This window comes from Diabrotica virgifera, chromosome 3 (genome assembly GCF_917563875.1).
Source record: "Diabrotica virgifera virgifera chromosome 3, PGI_DIABVI_V3a".
NCBI lineage: Eukaryota > Metazoa > Arthropoda > Insecta > Coleoptera > Chrysomelidae > Diabrotica > Diabrotica virgifera.
Genome location: NC_065445.1, coordinates 41,580,513 through 41,598,495, shown reverse-complemented (window position 1 = coordinate 41,598,495; position 17,983 = coordinate 41,580,513). Strand labels below are relative to the sequence as shown.

Below are 17,983 nucleotides of genomic sequence, written 5' to 3'. Positions count from 1 at the left end.
CAAACTTTGATGTATGGGAACACTGTAACAGGGGAAGTTTTAATTGTCGAACAGTTTAAAAATTTGGAACGTCTCATTACGAAAACGTTCCATGTATTTTGTCGGACAGAACATCGAATTTATTGTTAATCTTTTATTAAACTCTCATGCAAAAATCAGACTGTAATTACTAACCAACATGATTCCTGTCATTTGACATTTTCTTCGTGTTCCACTCATTAAAATGCATAGTTGCGCAAATGTTTTTGCGCTTTTTTCCCAATTACTGCTGTTTTTAAACAATAAACATTTAGACATATTTAATTGTATTTATCGGTTAATAAGAAAATGTAAATATAAACTTTAAACAATATAATGTACTAACCATAGAATTAAGATGAAACTTTTAAGCAATCTGCGAACACACCAATAATGTAATATATCTTATAATACAAAAAATAATAAAAACCAATTAAAAAAAAAACAAAAAAAATAAAACAAAATTAAAACAAAATTAACATAAAAAAGACAAAAATAAAATAACAATTTAAAATTTATATACCTACACAATATATACGAAATAAAAAACAAACAAAATAAAACAAAAAACGACTAAAAATAGAAAATAAAAATAAAAAAAAGTAAAAAAAAACAGTCAAAGCAAGTCAAATTTTTTAATTTACATTTACTACTAACTCGAACTCTGATTGTAGATCTGTGAATACAAATTCCAAAATAGTCTGCTCAATTGGCTATGCCATTATGGCCATTAAAAAAGAAGTAGAAAATTGTCGATTTAGAGTGCTGGTTTGCGCTCTCTGTATTAAGTGAAAAATAAGACAGTTTTGCCTTCGCATTGGAACTGAAATAAAATGGTGCACATTTTTATTTTTCTATCAGTATTACTCCTACAGAGTAACTAATTCCATTTTCCGTTAGAATTTACCAAGCTGTGGATGGGGTTGTGAATTGCAACTTTTAGAATCCCCTCTTGTCTTCACTGCAGCATCCATTCGGGTTGCAATTTTTAGAAGCCATGGAGGTGTCTCTAGGAAAATGGTCCAATAAGTTTTTCAATTAAATATCTTTTAAGAATATTTTTAAATATTTTTATTAGGTTGAAAAACGTTGACTTTCATTTAGTAGATGTCGCTAGGCACCTACTCCAAAGTCAGTTGCAGTGCAAGGACTAACTCTTGGAGGTTTGTCACTTGGGGCAGATAACAGCAAACCTACGCCTCTCTGATGATGCCTCCAACAAGAGGCGAAAATCGTCGATTTAGAGTGCTGTTTGCGCTCTCTGTACTAGTTAGGGATGGGAATGACCTACCGGTTTAAACTTAAAACCGGTTTTTTTACTTCGCAATAACCGGTTTTACCGGTTGTTATTGTCCCTGTTACAACCGGTTTTTTCTTTTTAAAGTAAAAACCGGTTATTAGGAATACCGGAATATATTAACCGGATATCCCAATTATAATTATTATTCTCAAGTAATTACTCCAAACAAAACCATAATTCAAATTTTATTTTATTTTATAAAATACAGAAGCAAACTTAAAATGCAATCTCACATCAGCCAGAAACAATTATTAAGTTTTAATATACTATTTCCTTGAAAAGGTATTTATAATCATAATATTTACATAAGAAGTGATCTGGTTGAATTAGACGCAAACATCATCTATTTTTCACACTTAACTTAACTTTTTCTGATTACCAAAAATAATGCTCTGACTATGAATATCGAATTACTGATTGCGAATACTAATCTCCAAGAATTTCGCTAAGTTTTCAAAAGGATACACTCATACAGGAAGTATTAAATGAGTTAAAATGTACCTATTCTACAAATATACAAACGTGTTAAAAGTAGTACATGTTCTTTCGATAGTACTAATTTTGATCATATTGATATCGAGTCGAATGGAGTATCGCAAACTAAAGTGTATTCTAAATGTAACTTTGTAACCTACTGGATTAAAAAACCGAAAACCGGTTTTTCCAAAAACCGGTTTTTTGGCCGGTTATAACCGCCAGAATAAACCGTAAGCAAAAAAAAAACGGTATAACCGAAAACCGGTGTTTTGTCAAAAACCGCCATCCCTAGTACTAGGTGAAAATTAAGACAATTTTGCCTTCGCATTGAAACTGAATTAAAATGGGACATATTTTTATTTTTTATTAAATTTTAAATTTCCAGCTTGTAAAATATTATGTAAAATTGAAATGGAAACTTTCTTATAGTAATCTTTTATAGGAGCAATACCTCACAAGTTATAAGCAAAAATAAATGGGCACAAGAAGAAAAAATTTTAGATTTTTTTATGGCGCAAACCGTGATTATTGATACACCCTACATCCTGAAGTGATTCCAGCAAAAAAATAGACTCCTGTAGAAAATGTTCAAAACAGATTTTGCCTGGACTAAAAGCGTACAAGAAAAATTTAGACTAGGACGGATCTGTTTTGAGGTGGATGTGAGAGGTGGCATTCGGATTTTTGTAGATAAAGTTAGGTGACAACTTCCATAATTATAATTAACTTATGCTCCTTCTCAAATATGCCCGGAACATTAATAAAAAAATTTAAATATATAAAAATTTCGAAAGATATCGATTTTTTCTATTTGCATTGCATATAACTTTAAAACGATTCATTTTGGAACAAAGTCGTAGGGAAAGAAAATAAAGATAATTAAATATTGTATAATATACGACTAGTTTAAAATGTCTTAAACTATTACCCTTTCTGCAAAATAACAATAAATAGAAAATAAGGGGGCAAAAAAGACTGTTTTTCTTCAATGTTTTTCAACCACTTTGGTTGCACTTAGAACCTTCATAATTGACTTAGAAAATTCTTACAGCATACTTAAACCATCCACCAAATTTCATTAAAATCGACCTAATAGATTTTGCATAATAATTTTGCAATCTAAATTTTTTTAAAAAGTTCAAATTTTTAAAAACTTTCTGAACAAAAAGTAGACCATTTAGAAGTTTGCTATTTTTTTACATGTAAAGAGGTTCTCTACCTATTTAATATACTTTACAGAATTAAAATCGGATTATTTAATCGGCCCCATCACCGTTTTAAAGATATAAACAATATTTTGGCTTATAAACAAATACAGTGAAGACGTTTGAGTTGGAATAAATTCATTGTCTTGAGAATGGGCGACTCTGGGGATAAATCCCTAAACAGATCGATTTTTATTTTTAAATTATAATTTTTTGGCATAATTATCATACTAGTGACGTCATCCATCTGGGTGTGATGACGTAATCTAAATATTGGAACTAATTTATTTCAAAAAAATTTTTTAATTCAATAAATAGTTATGTTAATGTTTATATTAGTGAGTATTAGTGAGAGGTAGTTTCCACGTGGAAAAGTCATTCCTGTCATGTCACCATTCAGAACTTCCGTTATCAAAATCACTTGCTTTCATACAGCCATGATGTGAACTTGTCAGATTGAGCTCATTGGTACCTCGGGCGTAAAACATTGGATATTTTATGCATCCATGTTATAAATCACATCTTCTTCATATGTTCCTATGACGGATCAATTGTAAAGGGTTTTTACCCAAATATTTTTACTTTGGTGGTTAGCATGTAGATTCTAAGTGAGTATAACCTATAACTTTTTATAACCTTAGTCAACATTTTAAATACTTTGCAACATTTTATCTGGTTGTACACATTTTAGGATTGCACTGATGATGATCGGTCAACCGATCGAAAAGTAGTTATGTCTTTGATGTAGCCCTGTATAGAGATTTTAACAAATATACCTTTTATAAAGGATTTTATGTTGTTTATTAATGTTCCGAGCATATTTGAGAAGGAGCATAAGTCAATTATTATTGTTGAAGTTGTTACCTAACTTTATCTGCAAAAATCCGAATGCCACCTCCCACATCCAAAAATAGACCCTTTTTCACAGATCTGCTCTGGTCTAATTTGATTTGATTGATAAATAAAGTTTAGGTAATGAAAAAATAATTTATTATTGTGTCTTATACCGCACTTTCTTGTATTTGAACATAATGAATATTTCTTAAGATAATGCAGAGTATTTAACAATAAAAAAAGAAACAAGAATATCCGCACCCATAACAGTAAAAGGCAGAGAATATGATTGACTCCAATTATTAATATATTAAATATGCAATACACTATAAAAAAATACCCGTATAATACAGATACGTAATAATAATTATTATTTCATTGGTTCTTTCCATTTATTTTGAACTTGGGTAAGTACCGCAAATATGTTTAATGTGATTTCACGACCTTCAAAAGTTAAATTGAATTGCAATATAGGCAATCAGTTGTTGTATCCAAAAATGAAACAATTCATCTTGAAACCCAAGGTCCATTACGAATTACAGTCAAATACCCACCTACAATTTTGATCCTGGGTGGAACAAATTGATATTTTAAATCGTGAAATAAGATAGGCAAGATTAAATAAAAATAATTGCTTTAAGATTAGAATTCTTAGTACAGAATATATAAATAGGGTAGTACCTATACTAGTGGTTTTGCAACAGAAAAAATAATAAAAAAGTTACTGTTGACTTCTTAAATTAACAAATAAAACGTTAAATATTTAAGACGCTTGTCCCCCATTTTCAGAAATCAAAAATGCACAAAATTGCATGTGATTAAAAATACAATGCGTTTACAGATAAGTTAATTAACACATGTGAATAACAAAACTAACTAATGATGAAAATGAAACATATACACAGATACAAAGACAATCATAACAGATCTGTGTGAGGAATTTGCAAGGTAGCTCAAAGCTAAAAAGCAGGCTTGGATGACAGAAAACATTAAATTTGATAGAACAACGACGACTAGCAAAAAACAACGAAATATATTTTATAACAGCATAAAAAAAGAAATTCGACGTAAAATACGAAAAGCAAAGAGTCAACATCTAGCCAAAAAAGTGTCATGACATTGAAGAACTTGAAAACAGACCCGACACGTTTAACATGTATAAAAAAGTGAAAGAAGGGGCTGGTACCTTCAATCAGAAACAAACTGCATAGCTACAAGATCAACATGGTAAAGTAATATTTGAAGTAGATGACAAACTTAAAGAATGGAAAAATTACGTTACGAACCAATTCCAAGACGATAGGAGTAGTTCACCTCCGGATATTACTAACTGCGACGGACCCCTAATAACACGCTCTGAGGTAATAAAAGCCATACAATCATCAAAAGATTGCAGAGCGACTGGTCCTGATGAAACTTCAACTAAAATATACAAGCTTATAAATGATCGCAATGTTTTGGAGGCTATAACTTCGTTTTTCAACACCATTTATACCAGCGGACAACTACCTAATGGTTGGTCCAATTCACTGTTTATAGCTGTACCTAAGAAGACAACAGCAAAAACCTGTGCTAATTATAGAACCATCAGTTTGTTGAACCATTTATTGAAAATTTTTCTAAAGGTAATACATGGTCGTATCTACAATAGATGCGAGGAATACCTAAGTGACACACAGTTTGGTTTCCGTGTCGGGTTTGAAACGAGAGAGGCATTGTTTGATATGAACGTATTTGCTCAATGATGTCGAGATATATTTGTAGACATATACTGTCGTTTTATTGACTTCCAGACGTTCGCATAGTTGCAAAATTTGTATTGGAATCAAACAACATTAATTTTGGTAGATGGTGTGCAATCACAGGCTCTTAATATTAAAATAGGAATACGGCAGGGATGCCTTTTGTCACCCCTGCTTTTCAACGTTTGCTCCGAAAGATTTTTCAGAAATGCATTTTCTAACAAAGAAGAAGGAATAAGTGGGAACGGTGAAGTTATCAATTATTTGCGATATGCGGACGATACAGTCCTACCCGCAACACCGCAACACTACTTGATAGTGTCGTTGAGAGTTGTAGGGAGGCAGGTCTGGATCTGAACATACGGAAAGCCAAAATACTCATAATAAGAAAACAACAGCATATAAATCCGTCTATAATATGTAAATAATACCAAACTTGAGCAAGTTGATGAAATCGATTACCTTGGACAGCAATTAAATTGTAAGACAGAAAGTCACGGCGAAATTAGATCTAGGCTAGAGCAGGCCAGAGCCGATTTTAAAAGGATGTTTAAGGTGTTATGTAACAGAGACCTTAAATTGGCATTGAGGATCCGCCTACTTCGCTGCTACGTGTTCTCGGTCTTACTTAAATCGCCTTGAAGCTTTCGAAATGTGGTGCTATAGAATAATTTTGAAAGTATACTGGGTGGAGAAGATTCGAAACTCCACAATACTAGAACGTCTCAGCAAGACTACTGAGATTATAAAAAGCATCAAGCAGAGAAAGCTGCTGGAGTGTTTCGGACATGTAATGAGAGGTCCCAAATATAGGTTGCTGCAACCTATTATGCAAGGAAAAATAGTAGGCAAACGCAGTCCAGAACGAAGAAGAACCTTATGGTTGAAGAACTTGCGAGATTGGTATGGTGTTGATACAAGCATGCTGTTTAGGGTGGCAGTGAATAAAATTAAGATATCTATGATGATAACCAACGTTCTGAAAGGACATGGTACATGAAGAAGAAGAAAAAGGTAGAAAACGATTACCAAGCGCTCTATAAGTGAATAATAGTTAAAAGTGTTGGATATAAAAAAATACCAGACAAAACAGAGGAAGAAATAGAAACACGATAAACACTATGCCAGATAGAGAGCCCTGCCCTAGGGCAAGACGGAAAAGTAGAAAGATATGGGAAATATAATGTATAACTACTCAAAAAGCCAAGAAGGTCATGACGATAATTATTCCTACGTGAACAAAAAGTGACTTCAGGTGGTAATATTCCGATTGTACACAAGAAAAATACAAAAGCCTTGTTGCTCATTTTTGGGAGCGTCATTGAGGGTGAGAAAGAATACGGGTAACAGATAGATAACAGATAGATAACACATAGATAACAGATAGATAACACAAAAGTAACAGATAGATTAGAGATAGATAACGCATAGATAACACATACAGGGTGAGTTTTTAGTGCGGGATCGGTCGATAATTCCATTATGGTATAGAATATAGAAAAAAAATATTTAGAAAAAATGTAGGCCATGATATTCTCTAGGCTTGGAAAATATGTCCATTTCTACAGGGTGATCAATAACTGCGTGGTATATCAAACATATAATTTTTTAAATAGGACACCCTATATATTTTTTCATATTTATATTCTTCTTATAATTCTTGTTCATATAATATAGGGTTTTACATTGCTATAGAGAGTATTTAACAAGTTATAATCATTTTTATTTCGAAATCCCTATGAGATTAACACCATGTATATAAAGAAGTAATTCGTAAACAATAATTTGTTTTACACAAAACGATTAACAATATACTGTAGTTTTTAAGTTAGGTTAAATAGAAATTATTGACAAAAATTTCTATACAGGGTGAACTACAACACCAAATTACGATTTTCTTAATTTTTTTAAATGGATCACCCTATAATTTATTTTTTCAAAATTTTGTATTTGTGATATTCTTTCATTTTTATATAGCATTTCCTATACCTAAACTCATAATTTCCGAGATATTTTAAGTTGTCTTCAAACGGGAATACATTCATTTTTTCTAGTAGAAATAAGTTAGTATTGAGTGATAATTAAACAAAATTAGTTTTAGTCATTAAATAGCTAACACAAAATATAAATCATAAAAATATGCAGTAAATGTACCAATAAGTGTGATATTAAGAAATTATCATATTTCCCTAATATACAAGAATCGTATAGTTCCTACAAATAAAATTTGTCTTGTATATAATAATATAACAAAATTATTTTTATTCAATAAATAACTCACATAAAACATAAATCAAAACAATATACAACTGATGTAACAGTTTTTAGTTTGTTATGTCAACAGTATTCTAAGCCAAGAAGTTTTTAGTAAAACATTCATTGTTATAAGCACTTTCAAACTACAAAACAAAATTACGATTTTCTCAATTTTTTTAAATAGATCACCCTATATTTTATTTTTTAAGAATGTTGTATTTATGATACTCTTTCATTTTTATATAGCATCTCCTATACCTAAACTTCTTAGTTTCTGAGATATTTTGAGTTTTCTTCATTTGCCGGAAATACATTCAATTTTTAATAAGTAGAAATAACTTAACAAATAAGTATTGTGTAATAATATAACAAATATTTGCATTCAACGAATTTCTAACAAAATATATAAACCATATCAATATTTAATGAATGTACCAATTAATGTGATGCTAAGGATATACGTCTAAAGTAAATGTTGAAAATGTCCACGCTCAACGTCTATGCAATTTTGTAACCGATATTCAAATGACCGAGCCACATTTCTTAACATTTTTGTAAGTTAATATTATTAAAAGCTCCTCTTATTCTATTTTTCATATCATTAGGCGTTGTTGGATGCTTCTGGTATACAAGGTTTTATATAGACCCACATGAAAAAATCAATTTTGGAAGAACTGGAGCACCGTCGTGTAAAAACCTCCACCGTCAAAAAAATGTAGGCCAATCAAATAATCGCAAACAATAGCACCTTTAACATTTATACATCACCTAGTTTGACTACGAGTACAAACAAAGTAGGGAATTGTTGATGCATATTAATGAAAATTAGTATGAAAATTATAGTATTAATAGGTCTGGATCCCGCGTATGAAAAAAAAGTTGATTAATAGCAAGCTGAAAATTTGTTAATAGCTTAAGGGTATCTATTCGGATAAACTTTGATATATAGGAACACTGTAACAGGGGCAGTTTTAATTGTGGAACAGGTTAAAAATTTAGAACGGTTAGACCACGAAAACGGCACATTTATTTTGTCCGACAGAACAGACTTAAACTCTCCGAACAGAGATTAAACTCTCATGCAAAACTCAGACTGCTATTTATCACCTGTCACAATTCCTGTCATTTGACATATTCTACATGTTCCACTCATTAAAACGCCCATTTGGTGATAAATAACAATCTCATTTTTGCATGAGAGTTTAATTTCTGTTCGGAGAGTTTAAGTTTGTTCTGCCGGACAAAATACATGTGCCGTTTTCGTGGTCTGACCGTTCCAAATTTTTAACCTGTTCCACAATTAAAACTTCCCCTGTTCCAGTGTTCCCATATATCAAAGTTTGTCCGACTAGACACCCTTAAGCTATTAACAAATTTTCAACTTGCTATTAATCAACTTTTTTTTCATACGCGGGATCCAGACCTATAATAACTGAGCGTCACAATCTGCAATTATGAATGTGTTACTAAAAACTTCTTGGCTTAAAATACTGTTGATATAACAACCTAAAAACTGTTACATCAGTTGTATATTGTTTTGATTTATGTTTTGTGTGAGTTGTTTATTACATAAAAATAATCTTGTTATATTACTACTCACAAGACATATTTTTTTTTGTAGGAATTTTACGATTCTGTATATTAGGGAAATATGATAATTCCTTAATATCATATTTATTGATACATTTATTGCATATTGTTATGGTTTATATTCTGTGTTAGTTATTTATTGAATTAAAATAATTGTGTTATATTAGCATCCAATACTAACTTATGTAATTTTAGTAGAAAAATTGAATGTATTCTCGAAATTTGAAGTAAACTGAAAATATCTGATATTATATAATATATAAAAAAAAACTGACGAGTTTAGTTATAAGGAATGCTATATAAAGATAAAAGAGTATCACAAATACAAAATTTTGAAAAAATAAAATATAGGGTGATCCATTTAAAAAAAATTAAGAAAATCGTAATTTGGTGTTGTAGTTCACCCTGTATACAAATAGTTGTCAATGATTTCAATTTAACTTAACTTAAAAACTACAGTATACTGTTAATCTTATTATGTAAAATAAATTATTGTTTACGAATTACTTCTTTATATACATGGTGTTAATCTCATAGGAATTTCGAAATATAAATGGTCATAACTTGTTAAATACTCTGTATAGTAATGCAAGACCCTATATTATATGAACAAGAATTATGAGAAAATATATAGGGCGTCCCATTTAAAAAATTATATATTTGATATACCAAGCAGTTATTGATCACCCTGTAGAAATGGACATATTTTCCAAGCCTTGAGAATATAATTGCCTACATTTTTTCTAAATAACTTTTTTAGGGGCGGGGGTGGTGGGGGGGATTAATATGTCGAAAATCCACTTATCTGTTCACGAAAAAATCTACTATGAAAATTCAGCAGAATTTTCTATATCCCTAACTTTTGACGAGCAGTTTATTATGCGGATATAAGTGCAAATTTTCAGATTTCATTAGGCTTTTTATCCCTTTATTCAACCGCTACATCATTTTGTCAGACTCCCTGTTAAATTTTCTTTCTTTCAAGGATATTTTTGATTTTATATCTCATTTTTGTTTGGTGTTTTCTATACTGTAAAAAATTAATGAGCACTAAGACACAACCTTTTATTTAAATTTCAGATAAAATTAATTGCGAAAAGATTCAAACGATTACTCTGACATTTGTTAAAAGATAATAACTGATTATTCCAGTGTGACTCGCAGATAATTAGGTTACAAAAACAGCTGCGAAATTACTTATAATTGCGTAAGAATAGTTTAGGTCAGCGCTGGTCTAGTTTTTTATTATTATTGTTATTCGAGACCAAAATAAACAACGGGCAATTTTTTAATAAGCAAAAAATGGGTTTCATGCAATGAAACTAGCATTCCAGTTAAATGATTGATTAGTTACTCTGTAATCAATTTGCAGAAATCAGAATATTATTTTTTCTTTGCAAGATTTCCTTAATATTAATTAATCAAGTATACAGAGTGTAACAAAAATACCGGTCATATATTGTACCACATATTTTGGGACCAAAAATAGTTCGATTGAACCTAACTTACCTTAGTACAAAATGTGCAAATAAAAAAAGTTACAGCTCTTTGAAGTTACAGAGGAACATTGAACATTTGAAGAGGAACATTGATTTTTTCCAATATATCGAAAACTATTCGAGATTTTTTATTGAAAATGGACATATGATATTCTTATGGCAGGAAGATCTTAAAAAAAATTATAGTGAAATTTTGTGCACCCCATAAAAATTTGATGGGGGTTTTGTTCCCGCAATCCCCCCCAAACTTTTGCGTACGTTCCAATTAAACTAATATTGTGATACCATTAGTTAAACACAATGTTTTTAAAACCTTTTTGCCTCTTAGTACTTTTTCGTAAAGCCAGTTTTTATATATCAGAATATTTGTCAAATCCATCACATTTTTGTATATGGTTACGTATGACTATACATAATACATAGAGACCTAGTAATAACATAAAAATTACATTTTTAGGTATGTTTTGAACCAATTTGAAAAAGCAGCCAAATCTCGATAAAAGATGCCTTATCGAAAAAATATTAAGATGCAAAAAAGTTGTAAAATCGCTGTGTTTAACTAATGGTACCACAATAATAGTTTAATTGGAATGTATACGTTTTACGTTAAACGAACAAAACTCCCATAAAATTTGTATGTAAACATATTAAAAAAGAAGCCGCATCTCGTTAAAAACTGAATTATTCAGTGAAGCAGTTTAGAGGGGGGTCAAAATATAGTGAATAAACCTGTACATTCATTGGGGCCGACCGACCGGCTCTGTCCCGTCATACAGCTGACCGACTATAATAACTTTTATTTATATTTAATTTAGAATGTGTATATTGATTTTCAGCCTTAGTAAATGGATTTAATTTAATTACCTTCGTAGGAAAGCTTTGATACCCTCTCAGTAACCCCTGTTCTACGTTTCGCTTGACCGACCGCACTATGATTCTCTACACATCACAGTAATCAACTGTGAAAAATCTAGCTTTAGTAAATTCAAAGAGATCTTTCAGCGCTGTCTCTTGGACTATTCTCACTTGTGGTGTCCACGTCAAAATCTGTTTAGGGATCCTGTCATCTGGTATTCTCTGTACATAGCCGTACCATATTATAGTATATCCCAAATTCTTTGTTTCGTGCGTCATTAATTTTGACGTCATATAGGATTTTAAGAATGTTGTAAATCATTACATGACATTTTCGTTAAATCTGGCACTGACAATTGTCAGAATATTTATAATTTAAATAAACATCAATATTTATACATATATTTGCCAGAATATTAATATCTAAAATAGTGTAATGTAAAATTAAATAAATATAATACCAAATTTTACTATACAATGCCCGAATATATCAACAACATAAATAAAAATATTTTTTCTACAACCGTGTTAAAAATGCAATTTTTAGCACTCCATACGAGCGTTAAAAATGCTACTTTAAGGCACTAATGCTTTAAAATATTTTTAAGGCACTGCAGTTCGTATTGACCGTATAGACAATTTTGATGTAATGTCAAAAAAATATAAAAATGGAATGTCAGTCAAGTTCAAGTAAAATTTTTGTAGATATTGTCCTGTAATTACGTTTGTAGAAAAAATATTGTATGATATGCGTGTTAAAAAGTACATTCTTAAGGCACTCAGGTGAATTGCAGAACTCGCTATCGCTCATTCTGCAAACTTTCACATGCGTGCCTAAACGTGTACTTTTAACACTTATATCATAAATAACTATTTGCTATTCTCATACTATAATATATCAATTATGATGTCACTACCTGTATCATAATTAACTTTATTATGACAGATTTTTTATTAAGATACAGATTTTTAACCAATAGAATCGCGATATGGCATTCGCGATAAAGGTGGTATACGCGCAGTGTCCAACGGCGAGTCAAATACATACGCTTTGACAGTTCTCAATATCTAAACAAACCGTCAAAATGACAAACTACTGAATTTATTTGTGTTACAAAATTAATAAATTTGAATATATTTTTTGTTGTGAATGATCATAGAAAAAATAGTGTATACAACTTGCATTTAATTATCATTATGAAGCTCGTACTCTATACGAAACTCGCCGCATACGGCTCGTTTCGTAACCCTCATACTAACTTCATAATGACCATCATTAAATGCTCGTTGCATAATATACTATATATTTACGTCGCTGAAAAGTATTAACCTAGAAATTATAATTGTCATTTTACCATAAATATGATCTTGTAAAAATACTGTCATAATCGATTACTGTTGTGTCAAATTATCTCTATTCGTATCGTTGATTGGTTATCGATTTAGATTATTATAATCGCCAACGAATTAAACATCTTTAAGTATAAATCGTTTTAATATGCAAATACCCGTCAAGGAATACATAATTTTTTAAGTTCAATGTATAATAATCACAGAGGTACGTTTTTTTGCCACTGCCAACTGTAATGCGTTAAAGAGAATTCGATAATCTGTGACGCACTGAAAAAAGGGTTTGGGACGATCTATAGTTGTTTTGTTTTTAATTCATCAATTATTGTATGCGTGACTCCCATCATTTACGTATTCTCTTATTTTTTTATCTGATCTCTTCTTGATCTGCCTGCTGCAATAATAGATGATACAAATAGTCCGTTCTTTAACGGTAAAATATCGCAAAACCTCTAAATTTTAAAGAACCGCTTAGATTGATATGAAATTTGGCATACATCTAGCTAACAAGTCAAAGAAAAAAAGTGATATTGTGCCGATATGTGCTTTTGCCCTGGGGGTGGTTTTCACCCCATCTTGGGGGTGAAAAAATATTCTTCCAAAGAAAGGCAGGAAATCGATAAACTGGCTAATTTTAAGTAACTTTTGTTCTATAGAGTTTTTTCACTAAGTCAATACTTTTCGAGTTATTTGGCGGTGAATATGTTCATTTTTTCAACAAAATAACCACGCTTTTAGACGGTTTTTCGCAAATAACTCAAATGGTAAGTATTTTGTCGAAAAAACATTCTGATCAAAAATATAGCCAGTAAAAAATTTTAAAAAATGGTGTATATATCACGTCTCTATACCTAGAACCTAGAAGCAGAGTTATAGCTAATTAAAAAATAGGTTCATATTCGTCAAATTCCAAATGGAATACTTTAACGTGAAATAACCAAAAATGAAGCACATTTCGGGGAAAACTCATTACAACTTATTTAAAGTGTTTAAAAAAAGTTTCATTTTTTTTTATAAAAAAAATTTCTAGCATTAAAAGTAAACAAGTTACGCTCAAAATAAAGTTAGTCCTTTTTTGTTTTGGTAAGAAAATCGAGAAAATCACCCCCTAATTAGTATCTTAAATGAACTTAATCATTACGGCTTGACTCGTGTATGTATTATTTATAATATGATCTGTAAGTTTCATCGGTTCAAAGTCCTTATTATTGAAAAGGCTGTAGTTAAAAGGGGTTGAACCAGTCACTGATCACGAATGTATGCAAATTTAGAAACACCAAATCTTAAATCAATTTTTGTCTAACATAAAAACAAAAAAATACATGATATTCAGAAAAGCAATGCTGACTTTTTTTGTTTTTCGAGATTTTTGGTATCTCTAACAATTTTTAAGATATTTTAAAAAAAAGCATATTTTTCAAAATTAAAATTTTTAAAAATTTTACTAAAATTTTACTAGACAAATTTTTGTCTAACATAAAAACAAAAAAATACATGATATTGTATGATGCACAAAAAATGCATCACATTGTTGATGTACAAAATAAGCACTTTGAATCAATGAAACTTACAGATCATATAAACACAATATAAGTAAAATAATTTGTGGAGCGGTAACGATTAATTTCATTTATCACCATGACCAACTTTATTTTGGGCGAAGCTTGCTTAAATTTAATGCCAGAAACGGTTTGTAAAAGCACAAATAAAGCTTTTTTTAAACACGTAAAAAATTTATAAGGGGTTTTCCCCAAAAAGTGCTTAATTTTTTGGATATTTCACGTCGAAATATTCTATTTGAAATTTGGTGAATATGAATCTATTTTTCATTGGCTATAACTCTGGTTCTACGAGATCCAGAGACCTAACGCGTACACTATTTTTTTTATCTTTTTATAGGCTATATTTTTGCTAAGAACGTTTTTTTTTTCCACAAAATACTTACTTTTTGAGTTATTTGCGAAAAACCCTCTAAAAATGTGGTTATTTTGTTGAAGAATGAACATATTCACTCGCAAATAACTCGAAAAGTGTTGACTTGTCAAAAAGCTCTATAGAACAAAAGTTACTTAAAATTAGTCAGTTTACCCATTTCCTGACTTATTTTGGACATATCTTTTTCACCCCCAAGAGGGGATGAAAGTCACCCCCAGGGCAAACATCGGCACAATATCACTTTTTTTCTTTGACATGTAAGCTATACGTGTGCCAAATTTCATGTCAATCCAAGCGGTTCTTTAAAATTTAGAGCAAAAACCGTGAAAGAATGTAATAAAATAATGTAAATTCCTACTCATTCAGACAGCAAACCAACACTTTGAGGAACATTAACATGAGATAACTCCACTTAATTTGAAAAACGTCTATAACGTACTAAATACATACGAAAACCATCTCGCTCCATTAAATGCAACCTTCATTTTAAATCCAACAAAAAAGGAAAGTATTCTGGTAAAAAGATCTTAATTACTGCAGTAAAATCGTTTGTTCAAAAGCAAAGATAAACTCTTTTCCCAGCAGGCATTAGCGTCCAGTCAATGAGAAAATGAAGTGAATGTGAAATTATAAATGGCATTGTGTAGGTTCCTGATATTAACATATACATGAATGGGTTGAGCAGTTTATGTAGAGAGTCATTAATAATTATTTTTATTTTATTGAAAATGGTTATTCATTTTTAATTATTTTTATCTTGAACGGCAATTAAGTATTAATGGGAAATGTTTTATGGTTTAATTCCTCTTTATAATTTTTCTTTATATTCGCTTAAAATATGTGGCCTTCTGAAAATGATCACCATTTGTTCTAATAATCATGAACATTTTTTTTTATTTAGCTTAATGCCTCGACAACGAATTGGCATTGGCATGGTACAGTTGATTTTGCAATCAGATACCTAGTGTAGGGTTTAGTGTGTGTGTGTGTGTGTGTGTGTGTTAAGTAAATGTTACTGGGAAAAGTCGACTTCATTGTCTTTACAAAGAGACGCTAATTGTATCCGAACCTCTGCGGTCCATCCGGTGAGTACTGATCCCACAAGGATAAAAACTATTTTGATTTATTAACTTTTTACCCCTGATGAGAGTGGAACTCAGGACCCATAGATCCAATGGTATGCTCACTTGTCACTGAGCCAAGGAAAATTATTTTGTGGATTTTTTCAACAGAAGCTTAATATAATAAATCAATAAAAGCTTTAAAAGTGAAACCCCAGAATTTAGGATTAAATATCAGTTTTGAAAAGGCAAAATACCTACCTCGCAATTGGCGCTGAAGCAGAACAACTCGATATCGATGACAATCAAAAAATAAATCCATATGGTGAATGTAAATACCTTGGCGATCTTAGTGGAAAGGACGAACGAGAAATAAAACATCGAATCATACAAGCACAAAAATCTGTAGCATGCTTCAACGGAGTTCTATGGAGTAAAGAAATATCAAAGAAAATAAAATGGAACATATTATATGAGACAATAATTAAAACTAGCCTACTGTATGGAGCCGAGACATGGAGAATAACCTATAAACACATGGAGAAATATAAGGAAAAGGTTGAAGCCACGGCCATCAAGAGGCGTGCGGTCCATGGAAGCGGGGGAAGCGCCGCTTCCCTATACCTACTTCGATATAAGAAAATATATCTATTATTAGTCTAAGAGCTAGTGAACCTTTTGACTAACGGTCGTCCTGTAAGGCTAGAAATTTGTAGAGTGATAATTCATAGCACACCAAAGCTAAAAACCATGACCTGGCAGGCCTCAGCGGTGCACGTGTATCTACCAGGTGAATCGAAAAGTGCAAATTTAGGGGGTAAAATAAACTTTCTCCTGTAAGGTTTAAATTTAAGTATGTGTTTGAGTAAGTCATTTAAAAGAAATGTGTAAAATGACAGGCGATTCTGAAGAGCATAAGACCTTGCCAGGCGAGGGGAAAGATTAGGGGTTTTTCCTAAATTTATTTTTTTTGCATCGAACAAATTTTTTTTAAGTTTTTTGAATCATTCCAAACAAAAAAGGTCTTTGGTGATTTTTCTCTTAAGTTAATAGTTTTTGTTATATTAGCGATTGAAAATTTTGAAAATTGCGAAATCGACCATTTTTAACCCCAAATCGGATATTTATCTAAAAATCTCAAAGTTGCCAAGGTAGGTAGATATTCTTTAAACATTGATTGATGAAATCCCAAAGAGTTTTTTGCAATACAATATCGGAAACCCCTTTGTTTTTTAATTGCTAATCAAGCGGACGCTTCACTGTAGTATAAGTGAGGACGTTTGAGTTGGCATAAATTCATTATCTCGAGAATTGGCAAATTTCAAGAGCAATCTTCAGACAGGTCGATTTTTATTTTTAAATTAGGACTTTTTGGCATATATATAATACTAGTGACGTCATCCATCTGAGCGTGATGACGTAATCGATGATTTTTTTAAATGAGAGTAGGGGTTGTGTGATAGCTCATTTGAAAGGTTATCTAATTCTCTATTCACTAATATAAACAATAACATAATTATTTATGCAGGGTGTACAAAAAAATTTTTTATATTAAATTAACTTTGATTAAATTTGACAAATAGAAGAAAAAATTTTTTTTGTACACCCTGTATAAATAATTATGTTAATGTTTATATTACTGAATAGAGAATTAAATAACCTTTCAAATGAGCTATCACACAACACCTACTCTTATTTAAAAAAATAATCGATTACGTCATCACGCCCAGATGGATGACGTCACTAGTATTATATATATACCAAAAAGTCCTAATTCAAAAATAAAAATCGACCTGTCTGAGGATTTCTCTTCAAATTTGCCCATTCTCGAGATAATGAATTTATGCAAGCTCAAACGTCC

General features: G+C 30.9%; 1 protein-coding gene across 2 annotated transcripts in view; it reads left to right on the top strand.

Annotated features, from left to right (window-relative positions):
- Nucleotides 1–17,983, top strand: part of LOC114327743 (glucose dehydrogenase [FAD, quinone]) — a 219,085-nt gene that overhangs the window by 74,511 nt on the left and 126,591 nt on the right. Inside the window, exon 1 of one of the 2 annotated variants that reach the window (XM_050647889.1) lies at nt 16,123–16,146. The exons of the other annotated variant lie outside the window; for it this stretch is intronic. The gene's annotated coding sequence lies outside the window, so the exon portion shown is untranslated. Of the gene's footprint in view, nt 1–16,122; nt 16,147–17,983 lie in introns of those variants that run through there. 2 annotated transcript variants of the gene reach the window in all.